Source organism: Pseudopipra pipra, chromosome Z (genome assembly GCF_036250125.1).
Source record: "Pseudopipra pipra isolate bDixPip1 chromosome Z, bDixPip1.hap1, whole genome shotgun sequence".
In the NCBI taxonomy this organism is placed as follows: domain Eukaryota; kingdom Metazoa; phylum Chordata; class Aves; order Passeriformes; family Pipridae; genus Pseudopipra; species Pseudopipra pipra.
Window position 1 is genome coordinate 35,587,123 of NC_087581.1, and position 15,386 is coordinate 35,602,508.

Here is a 15,386-nt window from a genome sequence, read left to right on the forward strand (position 1 = left end):
TGTTTCTATTCAGCTGATAGCTTGACGTAAATAGTTCATGGGATAACATTAATGCTATTTGCTAATAAATCAAACTGTGACAAACAATGCTTGTCTTCTAGTCCTGTTGGTGTTTGCTCTCTGCAACCTGTAGGAAGTGGAAAAAAGGTTGAGGATTCTAGATAGTGTGTAAAACCCAACATCCGCTCCCACAAAATGGTCTGAGACAGACTATGGAGATATTCAGCTCTTCCTTAATGCTTGGAGCTAAATGCATGGAGCTAAAAAGCTTTGCATCAGCAAAGCACACAGCAAGCCTATGTGCCAAGGGTTGTTCCCTGGCAGAGTCATGCCACCAGGGGCAATTGGAGTCTGGCTCTTGAAGGAAAGGGGGCCTGTTGCAGTTATAAGGAAAGACACGACAACCTACAGGGTTCGACAGGACTGCAGGTTTGACTTTATTATAGATGGCTCCCCCTTATATAGGGGAGAGAAGGAAGGTTCTGGAACTGTGGGTGGAGGCACGACAAATAAGGAAAGAGAAGGAGGGCACAGGACTTATAAGGAAGAGCATAGGAGGAGTCTTACCTAAAAAGGGAAAGAGGGGAGAGTTATAACCAAATATGGAGATCCTGCACTGCAGCAGAATCCAGCCAATAGGATAAAAGGAACAAAACATGAGGGAGAAAAAAACTGCAAAAATTGAATAAAAGCATGGGGGTACAATATAATTGAACGTGCATTAACAGTAGATTAAAAACTCTTTAACAAGAACAGTCTCTGTTTCTATAGATGTGTATCCAGTCTAGTCACACACTTTTTTCCTTATAGTTCTCTGCTAAGGTCTCCTGCATCTTCTGTTTCCACAATCTGAACTTCTCTTCTTCATCATAGGCACTTCCAACAGAGGCCTGTGCCTGGTTAACATGCTATGCAAACTGTATCATAGCTGTGGAACTTTGCACACACAGGGGTGGGAATGGTAGACTGGAGAAGAAACGAGCTGCAAGGGTAAGCCATGGCCAGGGAAAAGAAGTGGTTTGCAAGAGGTACAGTAAACCCTTCCCCAGTGGTGGGTGGTGATGAGCTCAGCTCAGCTCTAGTCAGGTCAGATGAACAGCCACAGAGTGATAATCTAAAAAGATATTTATGCTAAAGTTGCCTTCACAGTTAACAAGCTAAATCAGCCAACAACGAAGACTTTTAAATATTTACTACTTTACTTCTAAAGGAATAATTTCTGACAAGCTAGGAAGCAGCATTAAAGCACTATGGAAAATGGTTTATAATCCTCTTATATCTATAACTTGTATTTCTGAGGTCAAGGATGATGCCGTTTTTCAGTGGTTCCCAGCAGCCACATGCTCTGCAATTACAAATAGTACTAGCAGAAACCTTCATTTGTAAAAAATTCAGATTTTTTTGTGATTGAATTCTCTATGTGATCTTTCAGAATACTATTGTGTCCCTCTTAAAATAAACACTAGATATTAATCCTTTTAGCCTTTTAGTTAATCATCGAAGAGCTGTATAGTGCTACTGCTACTATCCTCATCAAACAGCACAACAGAATGTTTTAAAGGATGCGTGGGCCCAATAATCTATCTATCTATGTCAGGGATTTTTTTCATTCATTTCCACTGTTATAAAGGAATGACTGCAATGAAAAGAGTATCTCAATGTAAAACACTAATAATATATTCTTGTTCTTTGAAGAAAATATAGCAGATTGTGTGTCAGTGAAGCAGACAAACATAACTTCACTTGTAAAAAATCTCTGTTCAGCATACACCTAAGCATCCACCTAAAACATTTTCCAGTCAGTACTTAAATTTAAACATGTACCTTAGTGTTTATTGAATTTAGTTCATCATACACACCCATGAGTATGTTTATTTAATGAATAATCTTTTTTAATGCATGTTTTCCATTTCTGTAGCTCACTAAACATCCTTAATTTTGGTTCTGTCCATTAAACATTTGTCCTTTCCCAAGTACTCTGTTTCAGGAAGGTCAGAGCCTTTTCCCATAGCGTGGGAATTTTTCTGTCTCAGCAGATTTTTAGAGAAATTGCAATGTTAGCTGCCATATTTTTAATCTTATCATTTTAACTTATATCCAGTAAAACCTGGCTTTATGGATAAATATAAAGTATAGAGTAAAGATGATCCTGAAACAAAAGATAAATCATAATTATAAACATCATAACTGTTTGAGCTACTGTTTGTACACAGTAGGTAAACTGCTGCAAAGAGTAATTTGTTTCGTAAAAAATAATCCTAATTTTAAACAGGAATAAATTACACCTGCGTATACCCTTTTATATCAGGCTATCAAGACTCTATCAGCCATGGGAATATGTATTTCATTAATATGATACTATTTGTACAGAAATTCTCATTACAGTCAAATCCTTAGAGCTGTCCTCAAAGTGGTGGTCAACAGACTTCATAGGGTTATATGACCCAAGTGCCCTTTCTAGTCTTTTACACTGAGGGAGGGTAAGTGGTGAAGGTGGGGGCACCACTGCTATATGGGTTGTAGATTCAGGACAGACTTGCAGCATATGACTGTAAACAGAATGAGGTGTATGTTCCCTGGTGCTTACTGTGGTCTCTCCAGGTCTATCCAACCGGGGTGTCCAGCTGTGGAGAGGGAGAGAGGGCAGTCACGACACTGTTGCACAGAGGCACTGGTCTCCATTAGGGCTGCAGGGAAGTGGGCAAGAGAGAGGCTGGTTGGCTCCATGGGAGCTGGCCTCAGAGATGCATTGTCAGTAACACAGCTAATAGAGCCAGTTGAGGACGCAACTCTGTGGCTGGAGCTGTTCACTCTGCAGTTCTCTTTTGGCTGCTTTTCCCACTGCTGTTCATACGGGCCCAAAGGCTTTCAAACAGACAGAACATTGTCCATTTCCCATATGACTTCAAAAGCTTTTATTTTCTCTTTCTCTAGCAAAAACCTTGGGGTGCAAAAACCTTGAGGTTTTTTTAGTAAACTGGGTTATTACTATATACTAGATCTAAATATTAATCTTGGTTTTAATCCAGCTTTCAATAAACTACTTTTATATACCCCCTAGCCTTCCATTAACATTCCTATATGTTTTTGAGGAAGTTATTTTACTTGTAAGCTTTCAGATAATCTCTGCCAGACTGTAAGAAGATGCAAAAATCAAGAAAAATATCGGCTTGTGTAATTCTGTTGCAAATGCTGGTACTGCACAGGGAAAACATTGTATTCATCTATTTTTTTTAAAATATACAGAGATATAACTCCTTTTCACAAAATAAAATAATAGCTGTATTTCCAGAAAAATGAAAATAGAGTCCAGCTTTCCTGATTGAAATACTACAAAAATAATTACCTTCTTATTAATTGACATTGCAAAAAGTTATGTTTCTTTTTAGAAGATAAATAATCATTAATAGAAAGTGTAAAAGCAGTCTTGAAACATCAGTGTGTTTGTGTGTGAAGTATGCCTATATATAAAAATTATTTTTATGTTGCATGTTTCCATAAAATAGAGGAAAACATTAACAATATTAAAAATTATACATTATCAGATGTTTCATTAGAATGTATTGGAATCACAGAATTGTAGAACAGTTTGGATTGGCAGGAACCTTAAAGATCATCTAGTTCTAAGCGCCCTTCTATGGGCAGGGACACTTTCCACCAAACCATGTTGTTCAGAGCTCCGTTAAGGTCCAGTTACATCCAATATACACTGGCAAAATCCCCTGTTGTCAATTTCTTTCTAGAGCACAGGTTGTTAAACTTGTATTGCAGCACCGCATTTAAATGGCAGTGTAGTTAGAGTGTTTGTCATTCTTGCTATTTTATTTATCACTTCTTTCAAATGTCTTGAAAAATAGGAGGTATGAGTCATGCAGAGCAACACTTAACCTATGCTTTAGGTCTAAGACCATCACAAAATTAGAATATGGAATTTTGTATAATTGCAAATAAATTCAGTGCTTTAATAAATACGTACCATTGCATGATGTAAATTGAGACCCCACTCTGAAATCTGTAAAAATCCCACTGTATTGATGTGCAGTGTAAATAAATTGAACTCCTTGTTCATTATAATTAATAACAAGGAATTCCTGTTTTTCTGCAACATATTGGAAGACCTTGTACTGAAACATGACTTGGCTTGCACTGCAGTCATCTTTCCCTCTGTATTCTGCAGCATTATAACTTTACACCCCTAGAAGTTGAATTTTCTGAAAAAAAAGTATCTGGAAGACAATGAGCAGTGTTGGTTCCCTGCATCATGGGAGAGGTTCTTCACAGCATGGGATCTGATGGATTTTTTAATTTGATGAATTCTTTGATCCGGTGATAAGTCTAGATTTCTGTCTAACACTGTAGAGCCTTAAGAAAGGACTAACGGGTGCATAACATTGTTTTGGTGATTAATCTGTACAGATAGTGTTGGTAAGATAAGTGATTTGCAATCCAGTAGTTGAAGTTTGATCAGAGTTTTCTTCCTCTTTTAGGAAACACTAAGTCCTCAGTGAAGTCACTAAATGAAGTACAGTACCTGGGGAAAAAGATATGGAATTGTATCATTTATATTACGGTACTGAGGATCCAACTTATATTTAAACAAATTGAAATATTGAACTTTCTAATTATTTACAAGTAGGAGGTGAGTTGCAGAAAATGAACTGTTTAAGACGTTTGTAAAGTTAGTCTTACAGATTTATATCAACAATGTATTGTAAGAATATGATGCAAAAGCAAAATGAAAGCTAAGATATACCAATTTTCAGAAATTAAATAAAAACAGAGCAGAGTGTTATGGAGAAGAAATGTATGGCAATATTTAGAATTCCTTTTTGCTATTGTTAGAAAAATAGAAATGTTTTCCCTTACTTGATCAAATATAGAGAAATAATCTAGTCATGATTTCTATATTTCAGAAGAATGACTTGCTAAATTTCTGGTTCTTCATTATAAAGCGACATTAGTTAAGATTTGTTGTTGCTAAATGTGCAAAATGTTTTTACTAATTCAGCTGAATAGAAATAACTTTTGCAAAAAAAAATCTCCCTGTGGAGAATTGTATTTCAGTTCTTGTGCTGTAACTAGATTTCAGAGCAAGTCTGTCCTAACTGACTTTTATATTTTAACTATATATATTTTTAAATTAAATAAAGAATTGTCTAGGACCATTAATTAAGTAAAAAGACTTTATGCTGTGCTGAGGGCATCAGGTGTCTTGTAGAGAGGAGTGGTCAGCTTCAACTTGTACAACAAATGAATTTGTTCATTCCAATATACCCCAGTTTCAAATTCCTAGCAGAACCATAAATAAGGGGAATGAAGAGCAAATTTCTGAATTCAAAAAATTTTGGATTCAACTTTAATTACTGAATCCAGAATACTCATTCTTGACCTTCTACACAAAAATTGTATAATAATTGTCAACAAAAACTCCTTTTTTTTTCTTTTTAATCCATAAGTTTCTGAACTCATTGTTTCTCTTCAGTAGAAAAAAACATTCCAGGAAGATTTGAAAAAATTTGGTTTTTCTTAACTGTATAACTTACTCTCTAAACCAAGAACTTGAAAATCCCACAATGGCATGAAACATGACTGTGCTGTAGGGCATGGAATGTGACTGTACTGTACTCCAAAAGGTAAGATTCAAGATTCTGCAACAACAAAGGAGAAATAGCTTTTAAAAATTTTGTCAATTTTTTAGGTCAAGGTGACATCAAAGCTGTTGCATAAGCTCACACTGGGCTCTTTGCGTCATTGTTTATGCTTTTGCTCAAAATAAGTTTCTGGCTGGACTTATGCTCCTTGGTAATTGTAATAGAAAAGGAAGAGAGTATAGCTTTTAAAGAATATTTCTTTCTTTCCCCACTGACAATTAGGCTTATAAAAATCTTTTAAAAGTTTGCTCAAAATATTAATCTGACAAACTGATGGGAACAATTTACATTGTTAATGACAAAATTATGTATGAGAGCTTTGAAACTTAATGGTTTTTATTTTTGTTTCATTACAGGCAAAAACTGAGTTAAAAACCAGTGGCAGAATTTCAGCAAGATTCTAGAACAGTCTTTCCAAATTAGGAAAATATTACTCTATTATTGTGGATCATCCAAGATGCAACTGATCAGTTGTATTTCAGACATCTTTTGTATCCTTGAGTCTTTTGTTTTAATGGTAAAATAAAAGTAAAAACATCTAAATGAGAAAATCATCCAATGGAGCAGATGATGTAAGAGCTCTAACACTGAAGACTCAAACCAAGTTTGAAAATGTGTTTGCAATGTGTTGACATATGTGCCCCTGAAAATAAGGCAAATGAAACACTTCACTGACCTTCAGTGTAGATTGTGGTTCTACACTCTCCAGACAGTCAAACATATGAACAAAACAATCAGGACTAAAAATCTATTTCTATGTAGGCAGCAAAACAATAACACAATTAATCAATGAAAAGCACGTTCACCATTGCATTTATTTTATTAATTTATTTTAATTTATTGTCTCACCATGAGCAGAACTTTCATGTCTAGCTTGCTGAAATTACTGCTTACATAGCTTTTGTGACCTATTTTAGCTCAGCTTAGATGCTGAGTTTTCTTAATAATAAAAAGACCCTTTATGTCTTCAGTAAGCACGAGTGAGAAGTTGACCTATCTCCTGTTTCTTGCGTAGTCCATAGGATAGCTGGATGACTGTAAGTTGCATGAGTAGAAAAAGCTGAGGTATGCTGATGGATGTGTATCAGCCCTGGTTCCTATATTTAAAACTTACTTCAGCTGTACCATTTCTGGGACAAACCCAGCAAAGTTGCTATGCCACAGGCAGCTCACATACGGAGCAAGGCAATGTCTGTAAGGGAACAAATAAGCAATGGAGTGAGAGAAGAGATTATGACTGCAAAACTAGGGTGCCAGAGAGGTACTCTCATCTTTCAGGCCCACCTGGACCACTAGCTAAAATTCATGCCACTGCAGGCAAACTTCTACCCAGGAATTTTGTGGTAGGATCACCAGGGTTGTTGAATGAGAGAGACTGAGCTTCATGGGGCAGGTGAACTGGTAGGCAGGGAGGAAAGCAACCTTCTTTGTATTCCCTAATACCATTCAGTCTGATTTACTTTATCTATTAGAGATGTCCTTTCCCAAATCTACTACCACAAGGTTAGTGGGGGTTTCGTTTATTTATTTTGTTAAAATAAGTGACCTGGCCTGGGAGTACTGCTAGAACTGAGAGATAACATCAATTTTCAAAACCCATTTTGCATGCTATTCCAAATATCTGACTGAAAAAGAAAGATGTGTGAATGACATATTCTGTGTGACAGCAGTGGTGAATCAAAACCATAACTGGGGCTGACATGAAAGCAGTAATGGACTGAATCAGACTGCACATAAGTCAGAAGTCTCCATGACCCAAAAACTGGTGCAAACATTGTCTTTGATTTCTTCAGTGTTGAATGTCAGATCTGCCAGTGCTGCATTTTGACTGCTCTCTCATTCATGGGAAACTGTTATATGTCTATGACGTCAGAATGAAATCATAGGTCAGCTTAGTTGCTCTTTTGTGTGAAACATCTGGGATGATTGCAATGAACTGTAAATCCAATAATTTTAATGTTTGTTCTGTATGCTGTGAGGCAATTTGTTATTCTCTTTAAGACTTTTTTTGTACTGTTCTTATGCTCAACCCCTCCCACCCTAGTATGGTAAAAAAAAAAAAAAACAAGTCTTCCCTCTTCTGATAATGCACCTTTGTGTGAGCTTTTTCGTTTCATAAGGATTAAAAAGCCCAGCAGATTATAGTATTTCATCAATTTGCCAGAAAGAGGTAATAACTAGGCTACAAGTGCCTAGAAGAGAAAATTTCTGCATAATCAAGTTTTTATTTGATGAAATTTTTATTTGATGACTCTTTGTCATAGTTGGAGACCCCAAAAATCCAATTTCCAAGCCCAAGTCCCCCTCCCACAACTCACCCCAGTGTGAGAGGGGTTTTCCAGACACAACACAAGACTCAGTATGGGAGAAAGGCAATTATATTACAATTATTACACAAATAAATAGTATAATACATTATATACACAATCCTAACTATCTCTCCTACGGTAAAGCAATATTTACATTGAATCAAGTCTCCTCCCCCTCCAATAAAAGTTCAGCAGGGAAGAAGGAAAGATCTTTGGCTCTTCTCCCCTCTTTGCCTAAAACATGGCTACTTCTTGTCCAGCTATGTCATCTCCCTTCTTTTTCCAGTCTGTTGCAATATGTTGATTTCAAAGGAGCGAAATGCAGCTTTTGATTAGCCCTGCACCCAGAATAGCACCCCCTTGGGGTTACCACTTTTTTTAACTCCAGGGGAAAACACTTTTTCCCTACCACACTCTTGGGCTTGGATTCTGGCCTTCATTTGTGCAATAGAAAGTATTGCATGAGGAAGGACAAAATTTCGCTCTTAAGCACTCATAGTTTAGAAAATATTAAGGACTTTATTCCTAATTTAATAAGGTCTGTCAGCTGAGCAGAATGTGAAAGGAGGCACAGAAAAGTGGAAGTGAGTTCTTTCTCATATTCTCAGGGAATATGAGAGTGGAACTGGTCTGCTTTCTTTACCTCCTGCTGTGATAACCATGGCAGACAACTTAGTTAGGCCTTGGCATAAGGCACATTTTTGAAGTGTTTCTTGTATATTCTGAAACGACCATATACCAAGCATCTCCTGTCACTCAGAGTAGTATATCAATTTTTATTGGTGTAGTTTCTCATTGCAACAGCCTCTCACAGGCTGAATGCTTTTAGAAAAAACATGAATGATATTTCACCATATTCAAAGTAAACAAGTCCTACTTAAAAAAGATTCATTATATTTAGTGTAATTTTTTTGTTTGTTTTTAAATCCTATATTTTATTAACAGCCCTTTAGTGGAAAAGAGGGAAAAAAATAAATAATTAAATTATGCCATTCATCAGAACAGGTATCTTCATTTATATGGATCAAAGGCAAATGTCCTGATAGTGGTATAGCCTTGAAGACTTACAAAGCTAAAGTTTTTGCATTTATCAGAATAAATTATTTCCTGACAGCTCGACAGTGAGAGACATCCTCAATCACTTAGGTCTATAGTCCACACAGGATCAGATATTTTTAGCTGACAGTTGTACAAATCTCAGAATATACAAAGTTGCAGGCTCTTTTATAACTGTGATGAATAGGGGACTCTCATTTAATATATTTTTGAACAATGTGCAGGACATTTATGTCAGTCAAATCAAGTCCTTTGGATGGTGAAGTATAAATTGTGGGGTGAAGTCACAGCCCCACAACTGAAGGTTGAGGGGTTTGGAGTATTACAAAGTGTTGGGCTGTTTTCCATGAGAGCAGTGGAGCTAATTAGATAGTTCCCATGGACACAGCCTTGATTTATAAAGAGTACAAGGTTAAAGCTGTTTGGTTGAGTGCAGGTGCTGCATTCCTGGGTGTTTTTGTAAGAATAGGTTTATGTTATATGTGTGGGAAAATAGAAGTTAGAGAACTCAATAAAAAAGCTGCCTGCTGTGCTGAGCATGCAGACATCTCTCTGTCTCATCCTAGTGTGTCTTATCATCCTAGTGTGTGTGTCGGTGTCTTTCTTCCCCCACAGACCAAGGCCTCCGACAGATACCCTACGACAATAAATGACTAAAAACGTGACAGTTTCAGAAACCTGGTGAAAGCCTGCTCCCATTAGTTGAGTGGAGTCTGGGTATAAAAAAAAGAATCACAACAATTAGGAGTTTTGTTGGGTGGTCCTTTTATGTGAAAATGTGCCCATATTAAATTTAAAGGAACTATTGACTAAGCTGTGCTTAAAAATATTGTCTTTAGTGTCTGAGTTACTGCTAAGGAAGTATATCAACCAAAGATTCCTCCCTGGTTGCTTCATTTGAGTGGTTTTTCAGACAAAGGAGATCCTGTAACAGGCTTCTCAGCTGGACTAATGTTCAAAAGTGGTTTTGCTGTCTAATGGAATGTGATGAATTTAAAAGTAAAATTGTAAGTTCATCTATTTCTTACCAATAAACCATGGATCTGTTTCCTATCTTTACAATTCTGTAATATTCCTGAGTCTCATCTTTGTGTGTACGAAGAAATCATAACACCAAGCTACTGGGAGAATACCACTTGACACTTTTTGTTTGTTAAATTAAATAGATGATAAAACAGAAAATTGCACCACTTACGGTACTTTAAAACACTTTGGAAATGTTTGGATATATTTCAGTCTTTTTAAGAACTTTGTATCATTACCCCAGAAGAGCCTAATTATAAAATATCAAGACCATTGGTTTAATCTTTTCCTAGTCTGGCAATTATCACATAATTTCCTAAATAGTGGCTTGGGTTTTTTGTCTGGGTTTGGTTTTCAAAAAAAAAGGAATGTCATCTAAACACTTGTAAGAGACAGTGGACTTCTATTGATCTCCAGAGAGTTAGAGGACAACTTGACTATGAGTAGTACAATTCATAAGAGAACTTGGCCTAACACAAGTAGACAATTAAACAAGCTGAAACCCCAAAGGGGGTCTGGAATAAATACTGGGTTAAAAATACTATGGAGAATAGAACAATACCTTATTCTTTGTCTAGTTTAATTTCATTTGCACCTTTAAGGAACATTTCTGTAGGCAAGATTAAGAACACAATGGACTATTGGTACATGTGAAACTGAGTTCAGTTTATTTAAAACAGGTTACAGAGTGTTCATATGTAAGAAACATGAAGACAGACATATTCTTTCAAAACAGGAAGCATATGAAGAAAAATACATATTTAATGTCCTCAGACAACACAAAGTTACAATAGAATAGTGAAAAAAGAGTTGTTCCAAGTCACGTAAAAGGAAAAATAAAATGCCTTCAAACTGATGTAAGACAAATTGTTACCTTAAAAATAAAAAATCAAAGTTGTTGAATATTACTTTAAAAAGAAGGAGCAGCAAATTTTCCCTGACACATAGGTAAAGGAACTGAGAAAACTGATTGTAAGACTGTAGTCTTATGTTTCAAGTATTGTGAGAGATTGTCATGTAAACAGTTGTATCCTTTTAGACATGCAGTTTCTGTGGTCAGTTTATTAGAGATGAATAAGATCTTGAAAGTTAGTTGCAATAAATGATTCTCATTGCTTTCAAAAAATGTACATTCTGTACTGAAGGATGTTTGTAGTGTCAATACTCTGGATAAAGAAAGGACAATGATTTCTTGGTATTTTTCATAACTATTTTGTATACTGGTATAATTTCCGTTTAAACTTCTAACCTTTTTTTTTTATCCTTTTTTCCTTCTTAAACACTTTGCTAGTCCTATGGATTTCAGAACATTCAATAGAAGCAAAGTAAAGGATATGATGAGAGGGAAATGGGATAGATTAACACAATTATTTTTGAAATTTGTAAAAATATTTGCAAGTCTTTTTACTGCTTGCTAACTAGCATTTAAATAAGAAGTTTGGCAAATTTCCTCATGCTATAGTTAAAATACTGTTCTCTGCATAGTCTTCACTTTCATCTTCATGACTGATGAAACAAGCTGTAAAGGAAGTCAGCAAGTTTTCTGCCCTGGTCACAGGGCCTAAAAACACAGGTGCATATCTTCTTCATTTAAGTACAGTTTATAAATACATTATTTTATTTTTCAAAAATAGCCATATAGGTTGAAATCTCACAGTGAGAAACAAGCATCTTGAATTGCGGCTTAACCAAATGTCCCGGGTATACAGGACATATGGAGGGCCACAGACCATGGGTTGCAGTACTTGGGCATGGAGAGCATAGACTGAAGTAGGAATCCTTGTTGCACCCACAGTACTGGCAGTAGAACACTAGGTGTAAGTAAATTTTCTGAAAAATATGTGGAATTTCAAAATTGTGAAATATCTTATAAAGAGGCAAGATTCTTATCTCAAATTCAGCAAGTACTAGAATATGTATTTAACTTCATTCATGAGAACAGTGCACTTTGAACTACAGCATCCTATTGAAAAAAGTTTCTATCCTGTTTCAGCTCTGGTGTTTAGAGAGGAGATTCTCTCCCCAGCCAAACCCCTTGTAACTTGCCAGTACTCCTTTGCCAGGAGGTGCTTTTTATTCTGATCGATCAATGTTATTTTCCAGGAAAGGACAATGAAATACAGTCAAGGCTGGGCTGTGAGAAAAGTGTAGGATTTACCTCCTCAGCACAACTCCCTGCAGAGTACATATTAAGTCTATGACTATATGTGGCTGGATCCTTTGTTCTGAACTGCAAAAGGAAAAGAACCTAGGGATTAAGTGACTTTGCTCTCCACAGAACAATCTGGTCAGGAAAAAATGCCTCCCAGAGAAGCCTTCTACACTATCAATCTCTTCTTGGAAGGAGGACTAGTAAAAATCAGCTTATTCGACATCCTCTTATATGATATTGCTAGGTTGCCAGCCATGTACCAAAACAAAATACATTCCACTCAGTTTAAACATGTGCTTATACATAGACAGATCTGTATTATTAAATATGGCATCATTAAAATCTCTCTGGATTGGTAATTAACAGCATGAAGTAAATTATGCAGAGACATGTTGTATCTAATTTGAGTTACTGTACACTACTTCCTCAGTGCGTATCTCCAGAAAGTGGCATGATGGAATGTAGAATTAATTTTTCTTAATAAGAAAAATTAGTGGTAATGTCACAGAAATTCATCGGAAGCCCATGTCATGAAATTACTGCAGACATTTGACACATTAGCATGTATTTTGATACCTTCATTGCTTTGTATATACAAGATGTACGTACACTTTAGGATGAAAAGCTTATTGCCCCTCTTTTTCTGAACTGTTATTCTTTACAGGACAATATCTAGAATGCATTTTAATTACATGATATGTTTTGTTAATGTCTTCAAAGTCTTAACTACTTGATGTGTAACAGCAACAGAAGAAGGGTGCTTTTGGAATGTGTGCTACAGATGTGTAAACATAAGAAACACTGTTCTAGAGAATAAATATCTGCCTGATATGGTTTGAAGCTGGCTCCCTGCCAAGTCTCCAAACCTTACCACAAGAAGTCCCCCCCCCCAAACCTCAGGGAGAAGAGGGAAAAAAAACAACCAAGAAAACTGAAACGAGAGAGAGACAGCTAAAGCAATATATATAAATATATTTACACTTATATTACAGTTATATACAATCGAAATATATATACAATTTCACAAGGAAAAGGGAAAGGGAATGGAGAAGGGAAAAAAAGAACAAAACCAAAATAAAAAACATATATCCCGATCAATAGCCCAAGATCTAGCAACTAAAAGAATTAGCAAAGACTATCTTACTACTCTCCTTGGGACAACAGAAAGTCACGCTGGAGTGACTGCGGGCAACCTCTGTCTCCCAAGGTTGGCAAGGCCTTACCAGGCCTCACTCTCCAACCCGGCAGACTCAACAGCAGGGAACCTGCACCTCCAAAGCCACCGGAAGGAAAGAGAGAGCGAAGGCCTCTCCTCCTTTCTTCTTATAGCCTGGCTTATGTAAAAATTGTAGGGAATACTGGGTAAATCTGGAGCCTTCCTTGGTTACAAACTGGTCACCAAGGAAGGCCTAGACCAAACTACCACACTACCATAGGCCAAATGCACTGTGAGGATGTAAATCAGTGATGTTGTCACCCAAATGTCTCAAATTTCTTCAGGGAAAAGATACAGTTTCTCCATAATTCACTGCTTTTGTGGGAGACTGGGAAAGGCAACTTGCTTTGGACTCTTTTCCCACAGTGTAGTCAGAGGAGTTTGCATTTACTTGTGCCACTGTACAGTCTTGCAACTGTAGTTATGTTTCTGTTGACACTTCTCTATGGCAACAGCAAAATGGGACAGACAATACAATTGTTTAACAGAGTTTTTGCTTTTGGGTTAGTCTGATAGCACCCATAAATGGAAGAGTTGTATATGTTCTTTTTTCACTGGTTTCCTTACATGGCAAAGAAGTGTTTTACATGCAGATAACTGAGGCAAAACTGTAGTATAAACAAAGCGCTTTCAGAGTTGGCACAAGGTCAGTCAAATGAGGTCAGCTGCAGAGGTATGGTACAGATTTGACCTTACCTGGATACTTCACAGGAAACAGGGAACACACTTTGTTTGCTGTTAAGATTTTTGAGTGAAATAGGACTGTGGGCTTTTTTGGTTGTATAAAACCTATAGCTTTGAGTCAGTCCAGAGAATGCCTTAGTGTCCTTAGTGTTTGCTTAGTGTTTTCCTTCACAAATTCTCTCTGGTTAAAGTGAGATTTAACCTGGTAAAGGTGATTTTTTAAGCAAACACAAGAAGTGTTCATTAAAAAACCCAAAGCAAAGCCAAAAAGCCACTGAGAAACATAACTCTCAATTCTGAAAGGTTTTACTAGAAACACATGGCTGTGTTACTTCCCATAACTGAAAGCTGTGACATCTCTCTGTTCTGTTAACAAGGCTATCTCAGTCTCCAAGTATTCTGAGCAAGCAACACTTACCTATTTAAAGTTTAATCATTATTCTTAGAAATTATAATTTATGAAAAATATTTTAATGATGAATTAAGCTAAGACAACTATAAATTGGGGTGAGAATCAGGTGTTTTTACTCAAACGTAGCAGAAACAGCAACAATACTGACTCTAGCAATACTCTTCTGTTGAGAACTTCTCATGATTATTTTGTCCATCTGTCTTTTAGTATTATTGTTAACTGTGTTCAGCAGAATAATGCCAATAAACTTCCTTTGTGGACCAGAACCCCATACTGTTAGACCATGTATAAAAGCATTAGAAGTCATAAAACTGGGTGATGAGTATAACAAAATTTTCTTTTTTCAGAATTTCTTGGTGCAATTTTCTCTCCCCTTGCACTTACCATGCAGACCTTCACACGAATAATGACTATAAAGAAGGAAGTAAATTTAACCTTCAAGTTTTTTTCTTAAAATATCTTGGAACAAGAGTCAAAACCTCCTTTCATCTGAAGGAGATTCATGATTCAAATTACGTTTATTTCTGTCTTTTTCCTTAAGCAGAAGAACCACTCTGATATTAAGACATTAGAACTTCATATCTGAGTCCACTCTTTTCCCCTTTTCAGGAGGCAGGAAGCCATACAAAGCCTGTTTTCATATATACGTGATGATTTTACGGGCTAACTGCAAAACCATAAAGGCAGAAAAGGGGAAGTTTCTTTATAAAACAGCAGGTAAAAATTATTTCAAATGGTTATTATTTAACTTTGACAGTCAACACTGTATGTCATAATTCTGCCATGTGTTCTTTGTTGCAGAAAACTTGCAAAATTGCCTGGTTAACCAAATTACATGTGATTTTCAACTCCCAGTTACTCAATAACTGGCTACAGGGATTGC